The sequence below is a fragment of the Protopterus annectens genome, chromosome 12.part0 (assembly GCF_019279795.1).
Source record: "Protopterus annectens isolate FY-2018-M chromosome 12.part0, PAN1.0, whole genome shotgun sequence".
Classification (NCBI taxonomy): domain Eukaryota; kingdom Metazoa; phylum Chordata; order Ceratodontiformes; family Protopteridae; genus Protopterus; species Protopterus annectens.
The window spans coordinates 1439941460-1439969438 of NC_056746.1; positions in this window are offsets into that span (position 1 = coordinate 1439941460).

The window sequence follows — 27979 nt, forward strand, 5'->3', positions numbered from 1 at the left end:
CAGATTTGCTACTGCTTCATCTTTTAGGACTCACCACTGTCAAAACCTAAAGCAACTAGGTTGGCTGGAACTACATAATCAACTACAGATTCAACAACTTACTATTGCCTATAAGATCCTCTATCTTCCTAAAAATACTCCTATACTTACTAACCTTCTAACCCCCTTCAGTAATTTGACTACCCTTTGCTCAGCCAATAAAGTACTAGTATCTACAGTCAAATACAAAAATAAGGCTGGTGATTCTCTGTTCTCCAACACTGTAGACAAAACCTGGAACCAACTTCCTAAGGAGCTCACATCTCTCTCCTCAGTGAATCTGTTCAAAAAACAACTCAGAGAACTCCTTAATAACCACTGGTTATGTCCATGTAGTAACCCAGACTAATCATACCACTACTTTCTCTGAACTTTACCTAAACAACTATTTGTATTTAATTCCAACTCACTCTTTGCCTCTTACAGTAGATCCGCCTAAACAAATTTAGTCTTTACAATGTTTCTCTTACGATCCACTTCTAATTATGTACTGGTAAAGTTTTACAGCTTGCAGTATTAACTTGTTTTCACATATAAATATCTATAATGACATTCTTTATCTCTCTTATTACAGGCTACCTTTCAGTTGCTATGCTATTATAGGATAAATTGGATGACTCACTGTTAAATACTGTACCTGGAGCTTCTCTATTTTTGTTAGTGTGTTTTCATTTTTTCTTTTCTTATTGTGGCCTACTTTATAATTGTTATTTTGTTCAATCTCTTTCTTATTATCTGCTACTTTACATTGCTATGTTGCTATGTAACATTTGTATTCTTCACCTCAAAATAGTTTGTTTGTGTCTTTCGGCTTTTCCCGGTTAGGGGTCGCCAAAGCGGAACTCCAGTCCGCTAATGATTGGCAGTTGATTTTTATGTATCGGCTTGCCAGGCCTGATGCACAACCTTCAACGAAGGTACACCCATTCATGCATGTCTCCACGCAGAAGACGCTCTAGCTGAGAATCAAACCGGACAGCGTTTTACTGTGAGGCGACAACGCTACCACAGCACCACCACTGCGGGTCTCTTCACCTCAAAATAGTACTGTACCTAATTTGTTAAAATTTTACTTATCTGTACCTGAAGTTACTAAAAATCTTGCTTATGTGGAGTTTTTCTCCCCGGGCCACTACTGAAAATGGACATATATCCAGTTAGACCAGCCCGGTCAACAAATGTAAAATAAAAATAAAATAAAATAAATAAAATAATATTTTATAAGTGAGAACAGGTGGTTTCATGAAGGGCCTACAAAACTGTAGAGTACTGCCATGTTAGTTCTAGTTCTTTGTGGCTGTTTATTGATTGTAGATTTTAAAGAGAATGATACCACTCAAAGAACTGGGTAGATAAAGGTGGACCCTTATGGTAAATGGAGGTAATCATTTAAGTGTAAAACATGGCCAGCTGAGGGAAGTAAGAACTCAAAATGGTGGGATCTGGGTGTAGAGCTGAAGAGGAACTTGGCACAATTATGGAAGATTTGTTCAAGCTTTAACATATGACTTAATAATAGTAAAGTGTAGATGATGGAAAGAAATAGACTATAAATCAGTATAGGAGGATACAGAGAACAGTAATTATAGTTTCTAAGTAAATGGCAACTTGTATCTGCTCTGTGGAGACTACCTAATAGCTAATTATAATTTTTTGCCATAGTGAGGATTATAACAACAAATGAAAAAAGAAACACCTAGCATTACTTCAGAATACTTTATAGTACTTGGGAAAGGAATCATTTCTTTGGCTGAGGCCTTCATAAAGATATGAGGGGAGTGTAAGAGCTTGTAGTTCTTGCCAAAAAACAAAATTAAGTAGCTTTGCCTAGAATTTAGGATGAGATAAAAATCACTGACCTATTTTTTCAGAAGTGAAAAACCTGACCATATCCATCTTCTTCTAGTTCATGATGATTAAAGCAGTAAAGTAAGAAAGTGTGAGTATACTGGGTCACAGACAAGTTAACACAGTGCTCAATTAGCAAGCTGAGATAAATACTAAAAAATAGAGGGCTGAGTGTCAAATCCTGGGGTGTGCCTTTATTGTTTATACACTCTGTGGAGATCTCTTTTTCCCACTTCACACTGATGTTTCTGTTTGCTAAATAACTATAAAACCATTTGGTGATGCTTCTCTTCAACTCAATATTGGATAGCCTACTTATTAGTCAAGTACTGCCATTGGTTTCTAGGAAAATGGAAACTTAAAGAAAAGCTCCAGTGTAACTTTACATTCATTGAGATGCTCTTTAACAAACTTAGTAAGGATCAATATGTAATGGAGAAAACATTGTGGAAAGCACGTTGGAAATTTTTTAGAGTTTTTTGTAACTTTAATTGGGCAACCAATTATAGATGAGTAACACATTACAGTGGTTTGGTCACTATTTTTAGAAAAGTAACAAGAAGAACATTCTTTCAGTCATTCGTAGCACCCACCTTGTAAAGAGGTATAATGCATGTCCCCCTTCCATAAGGTAGGTCGGAACAGTGCCTTCACTGATACTTCTTTTGACTGGAAGAGTGAGTGTGAAAAAAAAAAAAAAAAAAATATATATATATATATATATATATATATATATATATATATAGAGAGAGAGAGAGAGAGAGAGATGCATACATGCATATATTGGCCACTATGGTGAACTTTGCCCTTTTCTCTAGCGTAGTGTGATATCGGAGTTGGTATATTTAGTTATGGGGGGTATGGGAGCAGCATAGCCTCCCACTTGGGTCAGTATAAATTTGTTCCAGTTAGATATTTTGTCCTGATGGCCAAGTGGTTCTTTACCCTAGGAATAACTGTCAGTGATCCAAGGCTTTACAATTGCCGTCTTTCATAGAAGTGGTCTTGCTCATTAGGAATTCGGATAAGTGTAATTTCAATAAATGAAAGTAGACGTATATGTATATATATATATATATATATATATATATATATATATATATATATAGAGAGAGAGAGAGAGAGATAAACACGTGTGTGTGTGTGTATGTATATGGCTGTGACCATAATTTCAAAGTTTTGGAACTTTGGACATCAAAATAAATAAATAAATTATACTGAATGTTTTTGCAAGATGGCAAGCCCCCCTGCACCCCCACGTAGGTGACTGCACCCCCCCCATACCCACTGCTAATTAAATATACCAACTTTAAAATTGCATTAAATTATGGAAAAGGGTACATTTCCTGTACTGTGGTCTCCATTCAAAACGTTTGAAGTTTCAAGATTTATTCAGATGGTCTGAGACCTGTATATATACATATATATATATATATATATATATATATATATATATATATATATATATATATATATATATATATATTTTTTTTAAATTTATTTATTTATTTTACATTTGTTGACTGGGCTAGTCTAGCTGGATATATGTCCATTTTCAGTAGAGGCCCGGGGAGATAAGCTCCAAAGTTTGAGATTAATTTAACAATCAGGAAAATAACATGAAAATAACATGAAAGTAGAAACATAAAACAAAAAGCATTATAACTGTTGTCAAGGTTATAGATTGTAAAAAATACAGTAGTTACAGCAAACAGAGAAAAAGAATTTGTGACAAAGATACTGTTACAAATGACATTCAGAACGATTATTAGCATAATGTATTTTTTTTTTTTGAAAAAGTAGGAAAAGAGAAATAGATCAGCGGATGTAAATAAGAGGTAGATTTTGGGTTATAAAATATAGGTTTTTAGCTCGGTGGCAAGAGCTAGAGTTAGTCAGGATTAGTGCAGGGGCACATCCATTGTGATTTGAGGTGGAGCACAAGTCTCTTTTTAAACAGAGCTTTTGAGGGAATAGTAGAAAGTTCAAAGGGTAGAAGGTTCCAGTGTTTTCCCACAGTGTTGGAAAAAAGGGAATCACCAGCCTTGTTGTTTGCTTTGTCAATATTTACAAGAAGTTTGTGTGCGGACCTTAGGGATTTTAGGTTGTGGTAGGGGTGGATAAGGGTAGATAGTATAGGTGTTTTGTCAGGTTGATTGAGAATTTGATGGGCTATGGCGAGTTGATTAATTTTAAGTTGCTGTTGTAGTTCAAGCCAGCCAAGTTGCTTTAGATTAGTACAATGGTGGGTTCTGAAAGGGTTACCTGTAGCAAATCTGGCTATGTTGTTGTAGGAGTTTTCTAATTTCAATAGGTTCTTTTTTGACAAGTTAGTGAAAATGGGAGAAGCATAGAGAAGGGGAGATATAAGGTGGGAGTGGGCAATGGTTATTCTAGATTTTGGGGTTAGGAAAGGTTTGATTCTGTAAAGAGAGCCTATTTTTTATTAATGGTTTTCAGAGTGTTGCTTATATATACATACATACATATATACATACATACACACACACATACAGACAGGCACTCATCAGCATATTGATAGTTGCACTATATACATAAGTATACCTAAATACATGAGCATGCTGTCAGTTTTATAAGCTTGGTGATAAGCCAGGGGATCCTGAACCAACTTCTTGGGAAGTTTCCTAACAGCAAAAAATATAGCTTCTTGAAATTGGAATCAGTGTTCCATATGTATACATGTAATATGGAGACTGAAAAGAGTTGTTCTTCATGTATTTATAATTGCATTTTCAAACCTGTCTCCAGATGCTACAGCTGCTTCTTTATCCATGGCCCTAAGGATGTGTGGTGGTGTAGTGGTATTTGCAAGTCATAGCAGCTGAAAGTCTTCCAAAATACTTCACATAATATATTTTGTAATAAATTGCAATCACGATAGCTTTTTTGTTGCTTGTAACAGACCTCTTTCTAAGCATTTTGAAGTGATTATGAACCAAGAAACCAAAGTAGTAGGCAACTGAAAGCATGCCAAGAACCAAGAGCAATGGAAATAAATGCTTTTCAAAGTCCATAAAGCCTCAAAGACACCAGGGAAGTCAAATGCATGTTGGCAAAGCTCAATCTATTAAAAACAAGAACACCATGAATTAGTATAAAAATATAACGAGCTTTCGTCCCACCACATTTTTACTGGGACTTCATCAGGACTACAGAACATGAGAAGCATGGATTTAAATTCTTCCTTATACAAATGACATGATCAACTATGTAAATAAAATGTAAAAAATGCTAAACAGTAAAATCTTATTTTAAAAAATTGTTATTATAGCAAGATATCATAAACTTTGGAAAACATTTACTTTCTTTGTTCATTTTGTAGTGATCAAGTGAAGCTTGAATTCTATTATTAATAGAATTGGTTTCTGGCCAAGACATTTTAATGCTTTAGCCTGAGAGCTTTGAGAAAGCTTGACATCTACGCTGAGAAGCATTTTCCAGTAAAAGCCTTACTTAACACAAGCTTCACCATTGAAGCATAATTCATTGAAGCTTCAAGTCAGAATTTCTACAGATGTGTAGAATAAGCTTAACTATAAATAATTATATTGGTAATTGTCTAAATCTGCATTATAAGATATTTAAAACATCACACACCAGACCTCTACAAGTAGCAAAAATAAATAAAAATAAATAAATAAAAATCACATTTTCCTTTCAGAGTGGAATGTCCTCAGACAGCCCATTAAACGTAACTGCTGGCAACGTCAAAGCTGAGTAAGTAAAGCATAAGCTATACAATGTCACAAAATCTTCTATCTTCTCTCCCCATGGCAATAATGGTAACACAATGACTGAATGATCTTTTTTATATATTTATAAATTTGTAGGCCGCACATTATTTTATATACAAAACCAAATTGATAACATTTAATATAATACCAAATGTAGTTCATAGACAATAGCACATGAATGCAATCAAGGAATAGAATTGCCACCTTCCTACACTTATCAGCCACACCAGGAGTCGTGTCATTCATGTCTTCCTCCAAACCAAGATGACCCATGGAGCAAAGTACCACATCACAAACAACTAACCAGTTACGCTGACCTCAGCCAAGGAAAAGGGGGGAACCAAACTGTCCCAGAACTGCCTTTTTTAAAAAGGGAGGGGACTGGGCAGCTCAGCAAAACACCCACACAGAAGGGACTGAAGCCTCTCACTAACAAACGTAATACCTAACATCCCCTCACATACCTAAATAACATCACTTCCTCTGATGCCACATCCTATTAAAAAAATTAATATTCCCCCCTCCTCACGTGTCTTTACTTACTTCTTCCATTTCTCACTTATCAGGTTTCCTGACAATGAGGTCTGCTAAAGCAAACTTCAAGTTTTCAGGCAAATATTCCCTCCCCAAGACAATAATAATACAGCAATTATAGAATGATTGTTTATGGATAGATTGCCAGGCCATACAAAATTTGCTACACAAAGCCAAACTGATAACATTTAGTACAACACCAAAAGTATTTCATATGCAATTACAACTGAATGCAAAGAAAAATGGTATGACCCAGTTCCTATACTGCTCCACTCCCTCCAAAGCAAGATGACCTATTGAGGAGTGTACCACACCACTCATTCCTAACCAGTTTTAATGACCACAGCCAAGGAGAGACCAAATCTGCCCACCAGACTGAAAACAGCCTGTTTCCTCTCTTTTCAACCCAAGAAATCAATCTAAATAAACCCAGAAACCACCTTTTGTAAGAACAATTTCAAATTAGCATTAAATATTTTTTTTTTCAAAAAACAGACAAATGGACACCATCATAAATTCCCAGTGTTAAAGAACTGGTAAACTAAATGACCTCAATGCCCTGGATACCCTATGGTTAGGAAATGTTCTTATTCCCCCCATAGCTGTCATTTAATGTCTCTTTCCAAAATAATGTGGTAAGACTGCTAACCATACAGTTCCACTCCATGGAAAATGAACATTGCAAACACAACAGAACCCTCATAATATATGATAAAAGGCACCTCTTTGCAACTTTTCCAACTTCATTCCCACCCAGATGAACAATAATAACTTTCACTAAATTAAGAGGAAAGCATAACTGTTTAGCAACAGGCAACAGTTGCTGCCACTGCATGCTTCTCTTTCCACATGACATCCAATAATTCACCCGTCTGCCTGACAATCACTCTCCTCACTGCCCAAAATATGTAGGAATGCCCAGCAATTAAAACAATCTTCTGACTTGCAATACATAAGAAATACCAGAATCAACTCAAGCTTTGCCCCTTGGCCTCAAAAAGACGCTAAGTCATTGATGAAGCTTACAGACAAGGCTTGGGACCACTGGTGCCTTACCAAAAAACACTCCTCTAGACAGACATTCCTTGAATTGCGCAAGAGGGTCAAAAAGCAAATAATGTATGACAAAATTCAGTATTACCAGACTGTCCTAAACTCCTCTCAAAACAACCCTAAGTAGTTCTGGTCCTCCATAAACTCAATTCTCCACCCAGGTAAAGTTGGCAGCCCCCCACCTCTCTCCCTTCCCCCAGTAGTATTGCTGCCTCTTTCATCAAACACTTTACTGAATCCATTCTATCTTTGTCAGAACAACAACCCTCCACCCCCCTACATGAAATCCAAATATTCTGTTCACCAACTTTTCTTTTTCTCTTGTGCTCACCTCCATAATAAAAATACTTCTATTAAAGCTTAAGCCTACAAAACTTGCTGCAGACAGCCTCCCCAGTGAATTTCTGAAATTAGCAGTCGATGCCCTAGCATATCCAGTCTCTATCTTAATAAACAAATCCTTAGCAGAATGCTATGTCCCTTCACTTTGGAAAATATCCCACATAATGCCACTCCATAAAAGTGGCTCCTCAACCTAGTTCTCCAACTACCACCCCATAGTCATCCTTTCTCCACTATCCAAAATACTTGAGAAATGCATTCTTTGAGGTCAGCCTCAGTAAGAAGCTGAGATCCCTTATAAGATCCTCCCAAGCTAGCTATGAAACCAAAATCACCACTGATTCTAGGGACAACCACAAAGCATTCTATAGCTATGTCAAGAATCTCGATGGCAACACCCAGATCTGCTCTGAGTTACAGCACAATGGCATGAAAATTACAGAACCAACTGATATTGCCAACATCCTAGCAGATAGGTTCAGTGCTAACTTTACTCCCCTCTTACCCCCTAAAGGGCCCATATCTATACAGGAAAAATGCAGAGTCCCTGTAATCACAATTACACAGGTAAAAGCTGCACTCTCTAAAGCCAAAAACACAGCATCCATGGGACCGGACAACATCCCAGGCTGCTTTTTACATGAACTTCAGAACGATCTGGTTCCCCACCTAAGCACCATGTTCAATCATAGCCTCACATCAGGCTTTGTACCCACTAAATGGCACACAGCAACAGTTATTCCAATATACAAAGGGAGCCACCACTGATCCCGGGAACTCAATCCACAAATGGGGAGCCACCACTGATCCCGGGAACTATCACCCTATTAGCCTGACAAGCCTAATCTGTAAGGCCATGAAATGTATCATCATGGAACTCATAAACAAAGACATTGGTAACCACCAAACTCTGGACCCCACCCAGTTCGGGTATGTGAAAGGCAGATCATGCTTCCTAAACCTGATCGACTTCTTTGAGGCAGTCACCAAAGCCGTAGATGAGGGTAAGGTAGTTCACACAGCCTATCTTGACCTCACCAAGGCTTTCAACACCATCCCCCATTCTGGAATTATAGCTAAACTCACTAAACTAGGTATAAATCCCTACGTCATAAAATGGATTGCCAACTGGCTCACTGACAGAACCCACACTGTAAAAGTTGCAGACTCCAAATCTGACTTCTAACCAGTGACAAGTGCAGTACCACAGGGTTCAGTCCTGGGACCTCTCCTGTTTGGTATCTACTTCTCCGAAGTACAGGCTAACACAGAAGGCCTTTGGCTAACAAAGTTCACAGATGACTGCAAACTAGGAGCCATAGTCGTGTCCCCAAATGATGTGGACATCCTACCAAAGGGACTCACTGAGACAGATGCCTGGTGTCAGAGCCATGGCCGAAAGCTCAATGCCAAAAAGTGCATTGTCATCCCCTTTGTTAAAAATTCTGCACCCATGAACTACCACATAGGCGGCAGTCTACTTAATGCTGAATGTGTGATAAGAGACTTTGGTACTGAGGTGGGCAGTAGTCTCTCCTTTGATAATCACATCACCACAGTAGTCAGGACATCCTTCTACATGGCCCACCTCATCACAAAAGGGTTCTCATCCAGGAAAAAAGAGGTCATTGTTCTCCTCTACTCGACACTCATTAGACCCATTATAGAGTACAGCACCCCTTTTGGAATGTACCTCACAAGACATCTGCAACAGCTGGAAAGGCCACAGAAGTACCTCACAAAGAGGATTACTGGCCTCAGATGCCCTACACTGACCATCTCAAGAAACTCTAGTTTTACTCTGTAGCATATCGCTTACTCCGAGGTGATCTCTGCCTAACATATAAAGCTATGTTAAACCCAGAGTTGTTGGACATGCTACACCTAAAGAAATCCCAGTCCCTCTGAGCTACACACTCTAGGAACCTAATACTTGTCACCACAATAAACAAGACATGCTGGAGGGATAGATTCCTGTCCCAGAGACTTCCCATACTCTGGAACAAGCTACCCATCTATGTCAAGCAAAGTTCCTCATTAGCACTCTTCAAGAAAAATCTTGATGAGTGGATGGGAAATAGGAAATACACCCTGGGGATCACTTATGTGGCTCTGCTTGACAGGGGTACAGGAAAATAACTTTCTTGGGTGGCGTAAACCAGGGAACCTTGTTGACTAGGCTTACTTAGGCCCTTGGGCTGATAGTCTAGTACCTATCTATGAACCTATGAACTCCCAAGTTCTAGACTATTTACAAACTAATAACCTTCTCTCCAGCACCCAACATGGCTTCAGGCCATTCCATAGTACTACTACAGCCTTACTCTCTTTCACTAAGACTATCCTTCAACACAAAAACAACAGCCTGTTCTCCTCTGCCACATTCTGGACTTGTCCAAGGCTTTTGATGTGGTCTCACACAAACAACTACTCTCTGTTCTCTGAAACCTCTCTTTTTTACAATCAGCTAAAAACTGGTTTCACAGCTATCTAGATTGTTGCCAACAATCCGTTGTGTGGGACAATGATCTATCACCTCGACTTCCTGTCACTCTTGGCGTCCCCCAGGGCTCCTCCTTGGACCACTACTTTTCCTCACTCTTCACCAATAATTTATTCACAGCCACCAAGCAGACCACTCAACTCATTTGCTCAGCCCCAACTTTGCCAGAACTTCACAAATTAACACAAGCAGCCTTTTCCTCTGTTTAAAACTGGTTACCCAATGCCCAGCTTATTCTCAACCCTAACAAGACTAATCTCCTCATCTTCCAGCCCACTAAACCCAGCCTAAATCCCACTTCAATATTCTGGCCAGCGGCAACACCATAATCTCCCCTAAAGAGCCCACCAAACTACTTGGCATTGAAATTGACAACCATCTCAAATTTGACACTCACGTCTCTCTAACCATAAAAAAGGTTTACAAAAACTAGGTTCATTGTATACACATAAGCAATTTCTCACCAAAGCAGCTAGAATGTCAGTAGCCAACTTCCACCTCATATCAGCCTTACTCTATACCTCTCCTATACTTACCAATCTTAGACAAACTGACCTAAACAAGCTAGAGGCCTGCTACAACAAAATATCCAAATTTGCCACTGGGTCATCCTACTGCAGCCATCACTGTATCTCTCTTAGAGAACTCGATTGGCTCGAACTCCCACAACTTCTCTGACTCAATCAACTCTCCCTCACCCACAAATTAGTAAACCATCCTCAAAACGTCTCTTCCCATCAAAGCCTTCTCCAGCCCTATTCTACTACTAGATCACTACGCTCCAGCAGCAAAAACCTACTCCAAGTTACCAAACCTAAGAACTCAGCTGGAGAAGCTCTTTTCTTCTGCACAATATCCAAATTATGGAATACTCCTCCCCTCCATTTACCACCCTACTCTCATCCCATCATTTCAAAGCCAACCAATCCTGACTAAGACTCACTTCTCCTCTCCACACCCCTCCCTCCTCCCCTCCCCTCCTTTAGCTACCCTGCCTGACTATATCAGATCAGTATATTCTTCCCCTTCTCCCCTTATTTTTTTCCTGTATCCCCTCCTGCTTACATCACCATATGATGTTTGTCAGCTATATGTTTTTAGTGTACTCAGCTACAACTGGCAAATTAACAGTTTGAAGGTGTAATGGTTTGTTCTTAACTTTTATCTAAACTTACTAAACTACATATTATAATACTGAGCATTCTATGTCAACTTATGTTTACATTGTCATTTCTAAATATATATTTTTATTTTTTTTCATACATATTGCAACTTCTTTGTACCTAATTGATTCTTCTTACACTCTTGCTGTTCATGTTTGCTACGGATTTTACTTGTTTTGCTTATGTGGAGCTTTTCTCCCCTTGCCTTCACTGAAAATGGACCTGCATCCAGTCGGAATTTCCCCGGTAAATAAATAAACAACAAAAATCAGCACAAACACAATTAATAGTATAAAATAACTTTATAAATTAACAATTCCTGAATCATACAATCCCACTACCTAATATAATTAATAAAACATGGCGATGTTCATCTGTTAGATTTCTTAATCACCTGAACTGATCTAACCAATTGCAGCAAATCTAACGCATTCCTATCCTGAAGGAATGAGAAGAATATCTCCTCCTGTCCTATCCGTGAGAATATAACACACTCTTCAGTACCACATAAAATTGCTTACAATTCGCTGGATTACCACTAGAGAAGCAAAAAGCCACGAGTCCTTTCTACAAACAAGCCCACTTTACTGGATGCAAATAAGTGGTCAGCCTATTGTTGTAAAACTTCTTTTTGCAATTTATCCAAATGATCTATTTTAGACCTAGCCAATCAAATTAAAACTGCACTATTGGTAATGAAAACATCCTTCCTCAAAAGACTATCCAGTAACTCACTAATTTGAAAAGTTCCATTTTACATAAAAGTTATCGAAGTCTATGACAAAACATATTCAGTAAACACAGACCCCACATTAAAATATCCTTCAAAACCACCTTCAGCAAGCTGTGTCCAATGGGTATCCTCCCATCCACCAGTAAACATCTAACCCATGACCAACCTTTAAAAATATGCTCTGCAGTTCCATTTTTAGTAAAATCCTGCCAACATGCTAACTTTGAAACTGCACTTAGCACAGACAAATGAACTTGCACTGAGGGTAATGACTTCGCTAGTTACTACCTATAAACCAGAGTTTTTACACAAGCAAGATGGACCAAACCTTCCTGACAACAGACAAACCTTCCATAGATGTCAAAAAAAGCTCCAAACACCAAATTGTATGCCTTTTTAGTTGATATGGCCAAAGACTGTTGAATCAACCATCTAATAACAGCTTCACAATTTCTAAACTTCCCTTGATATCTAGGCAAGCTTGATTCATATATCTGGGACTAACTTCTGACACCTGCACTTTATCATTAGGTTGCATTACGTGTAGTTAAGGAGGTTTATGAATGTATGGTATAGTACAGCGAGAAATAGTTAGTATTAATTACATGAAAAAGTGGTAGTGGAGTAGATGCTATTATAATTGTATTCCTGCTAGTTCTAGAAATGAACTAAGGAGATGGTGATTATCAAAGGTATGCAAGGAATTAAGGGTGGAAGGCAGTGGAAAATGAGTGATATGGTAAGGAAAAGGTTTTTATGGTAAAGAAGTGCATTAATTACAGTTAGTGAATGGTGAGGGACAAACGTTGTTAAATTAGTAAGCAAAATAGCCTTTTTCAGAGATATTGGACATGGAGTAGAGATATCCACAATATTTACAGGTAGTTTTGTAGAATCATATTTTTTGAAATCATATATGCTATTTTCAGCTAGAAATGCTATTTAAGTTGTGAGAGGGCACTCAGTGGTTGAGTAAGAGTAAAGTCAACATGCCAGCAGGTATTTCTTAAGAGCAGTTCTGAAGGTCAGGAGGTTATTGGTTAACCTCCTTGAGAATGGGAATGGGTTCTGCATTTTACTGATGTAATTTGAGTATAGGGCATCTCCTCCAAAGTTATTTGTCATGAGAATGTAATAATCCTGAGTGTGTATAATGCTGAATGTGACAGTCAGACATTTTGTGGATTGTTTATGATTTTTCGGGACATGATTAGCTGAGGAAAAGTGAGGAAAAGAGGCAATTTAAGCCAGTACAGTTATTTTAGGGCAATACAGTTGTGTGACTTATAAGGCAGACTTGCTGCAAATCTTTTCACTTTATTGTAGCATTGTTTTATTTTAGATGTAAGTGGGAATTGTAGATCTGGCAGGATCAGACAGCCATATATTAGGGCTGGTAAGACAAAAGTAGATGCCAAAGTTTTTTTTTTTTTTTTTTTTGGAGCTGACTATGAAGGAGTGTTTGATTCTATTAAGTGTCCCAAGTTTCTGGATGGTCTTTTTGATGGTCTGAAGTATATGCAAGTTGAATGACTCCTAATAGTTTTATATGTAAATCAGTTTTTATTTTTGTGTTATTTAGAGAGGTTACAGTGAAGGCAGCCATATTCAGGTTGTATGCTTTGAGAAAGAAAAGGAGTAGCTTTGTTTTCTTATAATTTAGTAGGAGCTCAGAGTTATTAAGCCAGGATTCAATGGAGGTAAAAGATTGCTGGGATATATGTTGATGGGACATTGTTTTGGCAGAAGATATGAGAGTCAAGTCATTGCCATATTAGATTAAGGAGGCATGTTTGGATGTAGTATGGAGGTTGTTAATGAACATAGTAAAACGAAGAGGACCCAGAATGCATGCTTGAGGGACCCTGATAGTAACCTGTATGAATGGGGGTAAGAGTTAGGGAGAAGAGAGCTGTTGTAATAGTTTGGGATGACAGACAGTATCAAAAGATTTTGATAAGTCAAGAAATAAGGCAGAAACATGGCTGCCACATTAACCAGACTGCCATTGTTTTTGTTTAGCTAATGGTTTTGTAAATGCTGAGAAGGGTTGTGATAGTACTGTATCCTGGGCAAAGCCAGGCTGAATACGGGTGAGAAGCTGGTGATCAGGAAGGTGTAGGACATGCTGTCTGTGGACACATTTTTGTAGGATTGTGGACAAAGAAAACAGTATTGTGATTGGCCTAAAGCTTGAGAAATCAGTGGAATTTTCAGCCTTATATAGTGGGATAATGTAGGATTTTTTTCAGATGGATAGAACATGGGACTCACTGATGGATCTGTTTATTAATATGGACACAGGGTATACCACAGGGTTTGCATCCAAATTTGAGGTACTCTATAGGTGGGTTTTAGTTTTTGTAGATTGTTTTTATCAGAGTAGCTTGGTAAAGCTGTAGTGTGAGGGTGGCAGAGTGGTCGTTTAATTGTTGACAGCTACTTGAGATAGTGGATGAATTATTTTTTATGAAAATGCTTATAGTATCAATGAGGTATAAGTTAAATTGTGATGCAAGCTCTAATGAGGTACTGTTAGATGATGGAATGGACTAGGTTCACTTCCCAGGGAATAATGCTGAATGGATGAGCAATCTTCTTTGTACTGTTAGGTGATGGAATGGACTGGGTTCACTTCCCAGGGAATAATGCTGAATGGATGAGCAATCTTCTTTGATGTATAAGCATGTATCCCACTTACTTTTTTGGGTACCATTCCTAAAGGCAACATTTTATATTCAGAAAAAAAGTGTGTGGAGGGGGACTCGACTGATTTCAGCAATCTACCAGCTACAACACTTTTTTCAACAATTCCTGCACAATATCCTCCTTAACTGTATATCAGAGAGCATGTGCTATGTGCTGTATCTTTAAGAAGCATGTCAAAGACATAGCGTGCATGTATAAATGTTAAGCAAGTGCCATTCCTAGTGCCATTTTGAGAGTGCAGCCAGAGAGGAAACATGCATGATTACAGCAGTTAGTTTGTATATAAGTTACTTAAGTTAAAGACAGTAAACTCCTATTCTGAGGTGTTTGTATAAAATAAAGCTGACTGAATAGAACCCACAAAGACTATTCTATTGTGTCCAAAATAGGACAGCGACATTGCCTATCACTGACTGCAAATTATTCTAAAGAAACTCACTTCCTTTTACATAAGATCTAATGGAAAACCCCTTTTACTAAAATTACCTATCAATTATAGTGTTACTTTGTATAAAATATAATCATACAATAACAGCCAGGTTCTCAGCTTTGATAGGGGCACCTGGGATAGTCTCCTGGCCCTACAACTAAAGAGCACTTGAACCTGGAATACTTGAGCCTCCCCCCACCTGCTCCCTCCTCTACCTTTCATATGCAGATCAGCAACTAACCCTTGCCTACCACCCACCATGAAGCTCAACGCCCGATTTTTCAAATGACCTTGCTTCTTCCTCTAACATTGCACAGTGTTGTGCGATCATTACAAAATGCATGCACATGCACAAGCCTGCAAACTGCCCAACTACACCTACTTGCCTTAAATGCCCATCAAGGCTTACTCAGACTCCTTACCTCCTCACAAGGTGCTACAAATACCACTCCTGTTTATCGATCATTGCCCCAGCCAAGTGACTGCATTTCCCACCCACAACTGCTGTGATTCCCTAACTGTCAGCCATTAAGCTAGCAGCTGGAGACCCTGGCTTGGACCAATCTCCATAACATAAACAAAACCTAGGACCAAATTGTCCCAGGACCTAAAGTTAACTTTCTTGGGTTTCTTTTTCCTTAAAAATAGCCAAAGCAGCCATGTGGTCCTTTTTCCTCAGGTGTCCCTGTAGTTGTTTACACAGTGTTCACATCAACCATATCAGTGATATCCACAAACTCACCCCCCAAATTTGGGAAATGCATGCCATAGGTAACACATTTTGATCCCCCTCCCATTAATACTGCACTCTCTGCTACATCAGATCTGGTGCTGCACCTAGATTCCCAGCACCTTCTAAACTAGCCATCCAAACATTGTGTAAGTCACATCTGGCTCTACCTGAAGTAGCCTTGACTGACTCAGTCCTTCCCCTGCATCCCCATGATTGTGGGTCCCTCTTGTTTACTCCCCCACCGGCATTGACTTCTGCAATGTAACCCTGCTAGCCTCATCCAAATTATGTAAAATATTGCTAACTGCACATCAATAACTTGCCCCTCTCTCACATTCAATTAGTGTTCCATATCACTACCATTATCTGCTTTGGTCATTGGCTGCTCCCCTGCCTGAGATGTACTCAAATCTCTCTTCCATACTGAAAGCTTTCCTCTGACACTTCAAACTTCTACCTCTTGAAGCAGTTGCTGCATCAATCATCTTCCTCTGATGACTGACAGACCATTCATTAAACAACTCCTCTGTTGGCTAGTACTGGACTCTGACCTGTTTAAAGAACTCCTCACCTGTGTAGTGATGGTATTTGACCTTTTCTTTAACAGGCCTTCCAAGATATGCAAAAAAAGAGAAAACAACAATTACTATCCATACCAATGAGTCCAATATCCACTCTGTGCTCATGCCAAGCTACCCTTTCTGTTCCATCCCCTTCATTAAACTCCCCCATGACTATTCCCTCTCGGCTCAACACTGCACCCAGACAGGAATATATATAAAGAGCAGCCACCTCACCATCCAACTGCCCCTACATATATCTGGTATCACTATGTGAGTACTGGCAAGAATGGCCCATAGTAAGCAAATAAATCCCTCTCCTAGTCACTTGAAAAACATGAAAATTCAACCAAGCTGAACATATCCAACAGCAGTGGTATGTCCCCTCACCTTATCATCTTGTCCATGTAGTTCAAGGCTACACTGTGGCCACCTTCAAATATTTCCCAAGGAAAATCATCCAATAACACAATCAAACAGGATGCACTTACAAGTGGATGCATATAAGATTCCCCATTTATCCTTCATATGCCAGGACCATACCCTAATCATTCAATAATTCCCATATTGTACCCAGCCAAGACACTAGAGTAACATACTACTTACCACTGTGTCATATTATTTTCAGCAAACAGGATCTCTAACTGAAGTATATAAAGCATTTGCCACAACAATAACAACAAAAAGAAAGCACTTAAAAGGCATCATACTTGCTTGCATGTTTGATACCTGCCTAATGTATAATGCTTTTCTCTTCCCCTTTAATGCATACATTGGTCTTTCCATCCACCGCTTTGCACAATTTATGTATGGCAATAATTGTTCAGTAATTGCTTAAGAGTGCCAATGGTCTAATAAAATGATGCATGACAACCAAATAAATGTCAAAATTGTGCAATGTATTTTAGAGCAAATGTAAATGCTTCTACTCTTTCACTGTCTACCCCTCACTGACGTATCAAGTTGCATTACCCACTTTCGGTGAATCGCTGATCTACATTCTCTCATGACTGACAACTAGCTTAAAAACTTATTTCTTCCATCAGATATTAGTGACTCTGTGACGACTGCTGGCTCTATGCACTTCCTTCTGCCTTAAAACTCCAGTCTCGCCCTTGCTCAAGCAGAGCCTGGTGTCCCCACTCCCCACAAGGGTCCCTCATCCTGATGTTCCCAAGGTTATTTATTTATTTATTTTTATAAACATCTACTTTTTTACTATATATATATATATATATATATATATATATATATATATGTAGAAACCGCACTGAAGAAAAATAGTCTTTTTACCACACACCAAAAAAAAAATCTACTTTTTTACTGTTTACTTTTTTTTTTTTTTAACAAGGCCCCCCCCCCGATACTGTATGTATTACGGCAACCAAGGCACCTGAATCAGCCCACCTCATCTTATTCACTTGAAAACCCTGCTGCTAAACATATCTGTGGTTATATCTTCTTACTATACAAACCCAGCTTAGCAACAGTCATATCCAGGTATGTGACCTCTGACCCAACTTTCATCAGCAGCCTTACAACTGCCTCCCACACTCAGAACCTACAAACTGCAAATATGGGATTAAGACTAGGCCCCCTCAACCAAAAACCATCTGATAAGTTTCCATGCTCCCCTACAAAACCAGCATACTTGAGTACTCAGTGAGAGCAGCCTGACTTGCAATCCCAGGAGGCTAAGCCTTAAGAAACACATAATTATAAACTTGAAATGTTTAAGTCCATGCTTACCATCACAGAGCACTATATCCATCAGCAACTATTACTGCACTATCAATACCTATTGAATGTGTTTACCTAATTTAAGCCAGACCCCAGAGGTTCCTGACCTTCCCATGTTTTCCCTTTATAAATAAATTATATTGTACACCTACTAGTATAATTCTTTGTTTTTAAATTCCATCAGGGGAGTGGAAAGCCACTCATGTCCTAATGAAACCAAATCTTTGTCTTAATCTAAAACAACTGCCTGCCACAAATGCAAATGAAACCCAATGCCTTCAGTACAAAACTATCTTTTTTGTACTCACTTCTCTGTAGAACAATCGGACCTAAAGGCTTAGCTCTCCTTAAGTTGCAGTGACTTGGGCACTAGAAAGATGCTACATTCAGCAAAACACCTACACCAAAGGGACTGGAGTCCCTCACTCTCATATTTAATATCTAACCCACGCTTCCTTACCTAAACAACCTCAATTCCTTCTAAAATTCAGCACCACCCTTTCTGTCACCAATCTACTTATATCCTCCAATTTTCACTCATTGGGTTTCTTAACAATGAAGTCTATTAAAGCAAACCTTAAAAGTATTAGTGACACTTTTAAGTGTTGACAAATGGGACATGACAAAATGTAGTGCTTCCATATTTTTATTCTTTTCTGTTTTCTTGTATTTATGTATTTATACATTGCTTTTTAACATTTTAGCTTAGACTAGAGTAAGGCCTATCTATGCTATTACAAACGTTTATGAATCATATCATATTCATAAGGCAGACTCAGGTGTACAAACACTAAAAACTGCCAAAAATGTGGGAGTAAGTTTTGATGGTGAGAGCACCCTCAACAATCCTCAGTTTGACAACAAACTCTCTGAATAATAGTCCTTTAACTACATCTCCTGCGTTCAATCTAACACATTTATAGATGCAGTTTTGTGACACTAAGAACACAGTATTTCACTTATATGAATTATGTAAGAAACAGTCAGAGATAAGAAATATCATTTGAGAATAGTTTCTCTGTTCTGCCAAATAACTACTAAAGGTACTATGCTTCTGATTTCCTCTCACCAGCCTCAGATATTTATATGCCCCATTGCTTTCTAAGCTATCATGCATGATATAATTTTTGTATAAATGAAAGTTCATTTTCTTCAGCATCTTTAAAAGCTGTGAATTCATCAGATCTAGCCTATTCGTGTTTTGTTTATCATATTAAGCACTGACAAAAGAGCTTAAAATTCAGTAATCAACCTGGCAGTATTTTAGTCTCTCTGTTTTTGTTCTTTATTGTTCTGTTATATAACACATACTGCCTTATCACTTCTGAACACAAATGTATTCAGTCAGAAATCTGTTTGGCAGCAGTCCTGAATACTGCAAAGAGGGTGTTCAATCAAAAGCCAGCATTTGTGAACAACTGTGCAAAATGTTTCTTAGAAAATCCAGCTTCACTGAAGAAAATAAGTGCCAATTAATGTGTAGCCTTTTATATTGTAATAAAATAACAGCACTGAAGAGAATGGTACTGTTCCTCTCCACAAATTCTATGACCATACTTTCTTTAGGTTTTGGTGCATCTTTAATCTTTCCGCAGCATAGCTCACCAACTAAAGTCTTGTATAAACTAGGAATCTCACAGCTAGTCATGTGTCACTGTTTCATTTTAGTAACAGTCATTATTCAGTGAAAAAGTTGCAAGTAGAATAAAAAATATAGGTCTAAATCATTGCTGAAGTGCTTTCATTTCTTGTCTCACAGAAGATCAGTAACTACCGCTTTGCCCAGGCCCTTATGCCTCAACCAAAATGTTGGATTTTGCAACACTGCCATATCCTGACCTGCACTTTGTCTTTTTCAGACTCCTCAGTTTCCTTTTGGCTCAGAACAGTCAATATGGAATACTGAAGGAAGAATAAAGAACCACAATTCTGCTGGCTTAAAGGCTTCACTTTTATTAATGTATTTTCTTTTAGATTTGTCACTTGTCTGTTAAGTGCTCTGTCAGCAGTAATACAGAGAGCCTCAAATATCTAAGCCTAGCTTTTCAGCTTTATGTCAGAACTTCTTTCAAACCATATGACTTGCTGCATTAAATTGACTCCCTCACAATAATAATTTTTAAATACGTTATTAAATTCAGATTTAACTCAGAATAATTTAATGCTATATTTGCCTTACTTTCTTCTCTGAAAGCAAAAACAAAATTATTTCATGGCAAATACTGAAATGCATGTGTTGTCAATAACGGTCAATTAGTGTTTCATATTTTTGCAGCAACCAAATTATCTTACAGATGTCTGCAGAAAATATTTGACTAAACTATTTTAGCAGATGCAACATACATTTATTTTTATTATATAGCTCAGTTTACTACAATGAGCAGAGTAAGTGCATGAGATATAAATTGATACCAGTCCTTTAGAAACAGGCTGGCTACATGAAAGGTGTAGCAGAAATAAAAGTACATTAAGACAATAATCTGTGTTGCAGTTTTGACCAAGGTGATGAAGAGGAGTTAAAGTGGAACCATACTAACGAAAAACTGTTTATAAAAATAACATTTGATAAAACTGGAATATCTTAAAGCTACCTACAGAAACAAAAATGGATACTCAACTGATATAAAACGACCAACAAAATCAAAATATCAGCAAGGAAGGACCGCAACCACCAATTTAATCACGACCACCAATTTTATTACCGTAAGCAAACTGCAATGAAACATTTTCGTCAAACCAAGTTTTTGACTTCATCAGATACATTTTAAAACCATAGCTTTACTGAATTTATACCACAATCAATCATTCAATTATTGTTTTAAATCTCTTAAAGAGACACTGGTTTAAAACTTCTTTAAATAACATAGAATGTATCAAAAGTTATTAAATAACATTCCCTTTCCACCAAATAAAAGAGTAAGAAATTTTTTTATAAAACATGTGAATACATGTTTTCAAAATTGAGCTAAAATATCAATATAATATTCTAATAAATTTCATATAAAACACAGAAAAATTAATAAGTTATACCCTACCAGCTTTCAGTTTAAGCAGAGGCACTATTGATATGAAATCATTTAAACCTGGAGCCTTATTTGCTTCTAATAAAATCTGCCAGTATGTTTCCCTGTGCTCCAACTTGGTCTCCCAGGGACCACCACGATTATCTCTAATCATTGTCTCTAAGACAAAAAATTCGTATCTTGCCTTGGGGCAAACTGAAAGATGTCTATAAAGGGCATTTTTGGCGTTTTCCTTCTGAATTTCATAAAAGTGTTCATAAGTTCTCCTCTTAAGGCATCTTTCAGTTTTGCCCACATAGAATGCCGAACATTCTAAACAGGTTGCCAAATATATGACCCTCTGGCTGTTGCAGTTGGAAAATTTTGTAGACTTTATCACCCTATTTCTAGCTACAAGAAATATTTGGTCTGTATGGGAAATATATTTACATTCTGAACATGTGCCACACCTATATGTACCCTTATGTCTATTAGTAAAGGTATTAATATTGGTTTCATATTCCAATAGATTTTTAATATTGTTCCCTTTATGGAATACCATCTTGACACTCTTTCCTTGTAAGTTACTAAGGTCTGCAATGTCCCTGAAAATATTCCATTCATGTAGAATAATACTTCGAATAGTGCCTGAATTGGTGCTGTAATCAGTAATAAAGGCTTTGTTAAATTCTGTCTGGGAATCTATAGACCCTGAAGTTTTTTCCAATTGCCCAGTACCTAAGACGGGTCGATATTTGTCGTTTCTACCCTCTTGGACTTCTTGACAAATATTGTTGATAAAGTCTACAGGGTAGCCCCTTTCCTGAAACATCCCAGTAAGTCTGGAACATTCAAAATGATAGTCCAGGTCATCGGAGGTCATACGGGATGTCCTTACAAACTGGCCCTTAACAATCCCTCTTTTTTGATATCTTGGATGTGAACTATTGTAATGATTATAACTATTGGAAAAAGTAGGTTTTGTATAGATTTTAGATCTAAAACCTTCTTCCTGAACACTAATGGACACATCTAAATATTGCACCGTTCCTAGATGTATTTGATAGGTAAAATTCAAAAAATTAGTAGTGGAATTTAAGTATTTTATAAAATCCACTATTGTATCATTAGTACCTGTCCAAAAGATACAAATATCATCCAGAAACCGGGAGTAAAATACCCAGTTGTTCTTGTATCCACTATTTATAACAAATTTCTTCTCCCAAACTGATAAAATAATGTCAGCGTAAGTGGGTGCACAATTGGCACCCATGGCCACTCCTGAGGCCTGTTTAAAATATTCTCCTGAAAAATAAATGAAATTGTTATGTAATACTAAATCTGCCAATTCTAAAATTAGAAAAATATCATTCTCGCTGGCCCTAGGGCACTCCCTAAGGGCTTCTTCAAGCTAAAGTAATCCCGTTTCATGGGGTATAACAGAAAAAAGATCAATCACATCAATTGTGAGAAACCGTAAGTTGGGTACATTGAGCTACCTACACTTCTTAGATTACATTAAAGCTACCTACACTTCTTAGAGTTTCTAATTAATTTATGAAGTAACAACACCATGGCAAACAGCATTGTGACATGAAACATTTCTTGTCTTTATAAGCAAGATTCTTAACTTGCCATCGCAGAATGATGTTTGGCAGCAAACACTTGCTAGCAGCATGCATGACTTGAATGCTACTGGTTGCTGCTTGTCACAGCAACTTTATAATTAACCAAACGTTAGTGGTCAGTTAAGCCTGACCAAGGGCAGGACAAGCTATGGGAATCAGTAAGATTTTTATTCACTGGGCACATCAGCTTAATAGGCAAGCATCCTTTTACAGAGGAAACTGAGGAAGAAATGCTCAACAGTGACTATTAGCAGCAGCTTGCTGGCTTCGTACTGTAGAGGGGTAAAAGTGTTGACTATGATCCAGATGGAAAGGGATCAACTAACAATGGGTGCTGAAGAGGTTGGAAGGGGATTGTAGGAGTAAGCTGATGATGCCAAATTGTACATCCTGTTGACAGCTATCCTGGTCCACTGCAATAATGGAATATGATTATTCTTGGACCATCCAGGAACAGAAGTAGAAAGAGGGTAGTGTCAGCAGCAAACGAGGTATTGGAATGTATACCCAAGGGGATAGATTCTAGAAGAAAAAGTGTTATGCTTCCAGTCTACAGGGCTTTGATCAGACCATGCCTTCAGTACTGCAAGCAGAGGTCATAGAAGGATAAGGGCATTTAAGATGCTGGAAGGAATCCATAGGAAAACCGTTAGAAAGATCCACTGGATATAGGTGGATGAAGATGGCTAGTGGTCTTCTAAATGAACACCATGTAGGCACACAAGGTCATGACACAGAGATGTGAAGGAGTCATGAACAAGAAAGGGGGGTGAGGCAGAAGGAGGTGGCAAAGGCAACAGATTATAGGTACCAACTACTTTCTGGATCTCCCAAAGTACTTTTTCAGAGAGATAGTTGTATATTCATGGAGTGGACAACCAGAATAGGTGGCAGAGATTGAATCCACAGAGTCATTAAAGAATCCATGCTGTAGTGGATTATATTAAGGGTGATTTAGAAGCCACAGTTACAGAGGACCTGCTCATGGATACTGGGCCTCACAACACCCCTGGGTGTGTGCTAGTTCCCTGATAATGCCCTTTCTGTCTAGCATCATTGCTTGCTTACAGTGCATATCAATTTGGAAAGCAGTGACATATACTAAGATATGTTTTTCAGAGTCTGGACATGGATGAAGTGTGTGTGTGTGTGTGTGTGTGTGTGTGTGTGTGTGTGTGTGTGTGTGTGTGTGTGTGTGTGTGTGTGTGTGTAGCTGTGATATGGATGGGGGTGGGGTGTCACTGTGTGCAAGTAAACATTCACCATTAAAAGATCAGTATTACACATGCACAAACACATGCATGCATATGGGCGAATGCACACACATACATACATGGAGACAGACAAAGATAAAGTATGATTGTACAACTGATCACAGCAGCAAAAAGTGCAACATCTGATCTGACCAAATCGCAACACATTTAGCAAGGATAGTAAATAATCATTTACCAGGCGATTACCCTCAGGAACATGTAATAGAGATGGGCAGGAAAAGACAACAAGTACTATTCCCCTGATTGCCCTGGCCTGAATTCCAAAATTGGACAGTACAAAGAAGTAATCTTCATGGTAAGTCCTGCAGCAACCCTCCCTCCGGGAGAAATAACATGGGTATTTAGTTTTAAAAACTCTTATTTATTCCCTTGATTGTCTTGGCTAGTATTTGACCCATTCACAATGGTTGTGGTTGGTGAGGGCTTGAGTTGCTTGCTTGCTAAAAACCTACTTCAGAATTAAATTAATTTCTTTCTAAATTATAATTTAAACTGAACATTTTTCTTGGATGAGATGCTGTCATTCTGTTATTTTAAGCATCTTGAATAGATTCAGTTTGTCTCTTATCTGTTACAGATAAATATACTGCAGCAACTTCCTTCAGTTACTTCTGGAACTCACACTATGCCATGGTGTCATACAACATTGGCACAATACTTTTGGTAACATGCTTTCATCAGATAGTGCCTAGGTGACTGCAGCCTGTTCATAGACATCATGGCCATGCAACATTCTTTTTCAGTAACCAAATACTTTTGTGTGCAGGATGTAAGCAGTTATGAAGAGCAATAGGACAAGCCTAGGAAAGCAAAAATAAAATACTTGTGTCATGCCATAATTACTGGAATGTTATTTTACTTACAATGTTCATGATTTATAAAACTGCCTTTATACCTTGTACTGTAAACTTGTCAACTGCTATTTCCAAAAAGAAATGCATATATTCTCTATAAAGTACAGCTGTGTAATTACACTTACCATGACAATAAATGTTGGAATGATCACTGCTGCAGTAACCTTAGCTATATGCCTTATATCCTGTAAAAGATATAATAGTAGAACAGCCTCCAAAACTTCAAGGGTACCTTCCATGCTCCTAAACTGTGACTCAGCTTGATCTAAACCGAAAAAAAGAGTAGTCTGGGAGCCCAGAGCTGTCATGCCAATGGAGAGAGGGAGGCTAGAGCCCTGAAAATGTCAGTAATGGGAAACTAATGTCAGAGGTCCTCACTCTGGCAACAAACGCATACAAAATAAGGGGGATGGAAGGAGGGAGCAGCTGCTGTTGCAGTGATCATTTGAACTGTGACAACTCCTCTCTGGGCCAGTGAACAAGGAGCCTCAGTTCTCACCACTGACACCTGAGAGGAATGATCACTTTCAGAGAAAAAGATACACATAGTATTTCCAGATGCAGCTGTCTGCATCAAGTACAGTTTCCCTTAAGAGCACACAGGGAATACAGTCAGCCTGAGGTCTGCGTTTCTTTATATCTGTCTCCCCCCAGGGCCCCAATAAGGCTCCCCAATAGCACAACTAAAGGGTTAAGTCATGACCTCATCTGGTCACCTGACTCTAGGTTCTCACACTATTCCTCTTTGAATCTTGAGACAGGATGTTTGCCTAGATGCGAAAAAATGCACATATAAAGTTTTGCTAATGTTTATGGCAGTGCCTGGGGCCTCGCCTCTTTTTATTGAGCTAATGAACAAAGGCTTCTTCCAGACATGCCGTCTCTGATCCTATTCAGAGCTGTGAGATCAGCAGTTCCATAGCCCAAGGGGTGGCCCAATTAACAGCATTTTTCTTAAAGTAAGAGGTAAGCTTGCTGTTTAAGCCCTTTTCTTCCAGTGTCCTTTGCTGACATATATACATACAGTTTCACACGTATATTCCTTCTCTGTCCAGCAGGACCCACTGTTGATACATTTTTTAAAACTAGCAACTTTACAAACACATTTTGATTTTCAAATGCCATACAGTTCTTATACATTCATAAGCATTTGTGCAAATCAGTTTGCTGTTCAAATGCCATACAGTTCTAATACATTTGTAACACAAGCATCTTGTATAAGTGAGTTTGATAGTCAAAGCACATATTCTTCTTTACAGAACTCCAGCTAGCTATGCTAGCACTAACCCTTATCACCACAGTAAGTTTTCTAAAACAGCTGTACTATATTCATCATATTGATCACTGCTGCAGAAGACTTAGCTATAAGAGTAGATTACCATAGCTTAGACTGAGAGGAAGAAGGATAAAATTCCAAGAACTCCTGGAAAATGGTTCTAGAAAAGTCTGTCATAAACCTGGAAAAGGAATTTAGTTTGTAGCACTTTGTAAAGGTATACATAGAGGAAGAAGGTACTCTTTCTAGAATATTTCTAGAATCAACCCTTTTCAAAAAGCCATATATGAAGTCAAGGCCTTTTAGAATGAATCTTTACCCTGCCTGGAATTGCCATGTTGTGGTGGGTATAACAAAAGGTAACAGTTTGAGACAACCATTTGCAAATAGCCTTCTTTGACACAGGCTGTCCTTTCTTCTAACATTCAGAAGAAATGAACAACTGATCAGAGATCCTAAATTATTTTATTCTGTCACGATAGTACCTGTGCTGTCTGTGGGCGTCCATGGTATGAAGGATCCTTTCTCCTTCATTTTTGAGTTCTGGAAAGATGATAGCAAGATAGCTTGGCCCAAAGTAAAATTGGATACCATTTAAGGTAGAAATGATGAATTAGTATTTAAGGAAACCCTATCTTTATGAAAAATGAGATAATGTCAACCACCACAGGAGCCTGTAGCTCTCATATTCATCTTACAGAGGTCAGATAAATCATAACACTGCTTTCCATGTTAAGAATCTCAAGTCAGCCTGATGAACTGGGCCAAACTTAGCACAAGATAGTTTTTCCAAGATAAAAGTGAGATCCCAAGGAGGAGCCACCTATTTTCTAGAAAGCTTGGTATGCAAAACCCTTTCAAAACATTTTCACATGAAGCTAGACTGAAAGAGGGGGTTCCATGGGCAGAAATGCTGAAATGGCTGACAAATGAACCTTGATGGAGGAGTAAGGCAGGCTGGAGTATAGTAATGCGCACAAATATTGTAGAACCACAGAGACACTTGCCCTGATATGGTGCTGGTTCTGGTTTTGGCACTAACTAGAAAAACTTTTCCATTTACAAATATATAATCTTCTAGTAGGTTTTCTTGCCTACTTTCATACTTGTTGCATGCCCTGAGAAAGTAGGTGCCTTAAAGTTCTTAACATTCTATAATCAGGCAATTAGTTGCAGTTGTTTAGGGTTGAGATGTGTCAAAAAATGTATATTTTGTGAGTTAGTCAAGTCTGTGAGGAATCTTGTGGTAATTTCCCCCCAGCCATTTCCAATAGAAGGGAGAACCACTGTTGCCAAGGCCAGAAGGGAGTCACCACATTAATCTTCAGAGTGTCTTTCTGAATCTTCAGAATGATCTTGGGTATTAGTGGAAAGGAAAAGAAAAAGCATATGTTTTCCAGACCTTCTAGCATAGAATCCTGGAACAGAATTTTGCTAATTGTTGTGGATGGTTTTGTAGGTAGCAATGAACCCCTTGACATATGTGAAAAAGGAAGGCTGAAAAATCAGAAATTCCTTGAATCAGCTTCCTTCTCTCATCACACTTCTTATTGGACTATGCAGCAGGTGGTCCAAAGAATAAGTATCTGTCTAATGGAGAATTCAAAATTTCAGCTTTAACAACTTCAGCCCAGTTTTGAGTATGTAAGCAGCCAAACCTGTTCCTAACAGTTCCAGTGGCAGAAGTCCTTGAAGTGGCAAACAGAATCATAAACACATTTCAAACAATGAGCACACACAGATGTTTGTTCCTCAGAAGAGGGAACAGATGCCATAATATTCTTCGCATTCTCAAAAAAAAGG